The sequence below is a fragment of the Echinococcus granulosus genome (assembly GCF_000524195.1).
Source record: "Echinococcus granulosus chromosome Unknown EG_S00039, whole genome shotgun sequence".
Lineage (NCBI taxonomy): Eukaryota > Metazoa > Platyhelminthes > Cestoda > Cyclophyllidea > Taeniidae > Echinococcus > Echinococcus granulosus.
This window is the reverse complement of record NW_020170419.1, coordinates 313280-314646: the sequence shown is the minus strand read 5'-3', so window position 1 is coordinate 314646 and position 1367 is coordinate 313280.

Below are 1367 nucleotides of genomic sequence, written 5' to 3'. Positions count from 1 at the left end.
GACCCTAGCACTCTCCGTAGACTATTGGCTTGCCATCCACTGAATGGTTGCTGATATACCCACCTCACTCTCAGTCTGGACCAATCGCATTGGCCTGAATAAGATGTTAAGCCTCCAAAAGGCCAGGTACAGGGAGTGAAGGAGAAAGTAAATGAGAGTGATTTCAGATTACAATAGATTTGTCGAGCTGATGAATTGCGGTTGGATTCAAACCAACATCAAAAGTCTTTTGTACGACGGATAAATTATATTTCCCTAACTCAAAAAAAAACTATAACCGTTGTTTTAATTCGGTTAAAACTCCTAATAGGTGTTGTGCTTTGAGTGTGATTCAATAAAATCAAATGGATAGAGTAGACGGGAAACACCTGGCACATATATGTGACTCTTGTAGCATAAATGTTACAACGGCAACCTGGATATTTCTCAAGTGCTTCTCACTATGCAGCACTCTATCCAACTTATAACATGCTTTTCCCTTTTAATCTATTAAACGAATAACTTGGAGCAAGGCAAAACCTGTGATTAGGCTCCATTGAAATAAACCAAAACTGCCATTTTTTGAATGAATCTGAAGTGTGTAGACTGCCTTGTTTGTGGTAGAAAAACTGCGCCTGTTTAACTCTAAACAAGTCAAATTGATACACACCTGATCAATACTTTGTCTAAATTTATCTACTTAAGTGAAGAGACTTTGATCAAATGGGTTGGTTTTACGGTCTAGATAAATACGTGAGACTGATGCTAAGAAGTAGTCGAGTTTGTTTGATTAAATCAATGAGTTTGAAAGTCAAAATTTGGTCACGTTTCGCCATCTGCCTCTCCCACAGTCGGTCTGCGACAAATTATTTCATCTTACCATACCTCTACTGTATGTTTGCAGTTTTTTGATTAAAGATTTTACAAACTCTAGCTATTCAGCAGTTCGGTTCAGTTAGAGTGTTTGAGGGTTTTGTCTCAGTATCTGGTTATGTCTCTACTGTTTACTGTAATAAAAAAAAGAGAAGATCTGTAGTTGGCGCCAGTCATATGGAAAGACCAGATTTAAATCTAACCAGTGGAAAATAGCGGGTATGTAGGCAAGACGGCACACCAAGACATCTACTCGCATTACACTATCGGACAGCTTATAATGTAACCTGATGAGAAATGAATCCGAAAGGTTGACCCAATGGAGTGAATAAGTGAATATCTACGGGCAAGTGATACAATTTTAAAATTTTCGGCTTTCACATTGGAATGACATTAATGACATGCAAATTTTTGGAATAACATGTGATATCTGTGGTGTCCGTCACGGGATCAGTGCGAAATTCGCGTTATCTGAAAGTGTTTGGCGCTTAAGGATCACGGTAGCTCGTCCCTCG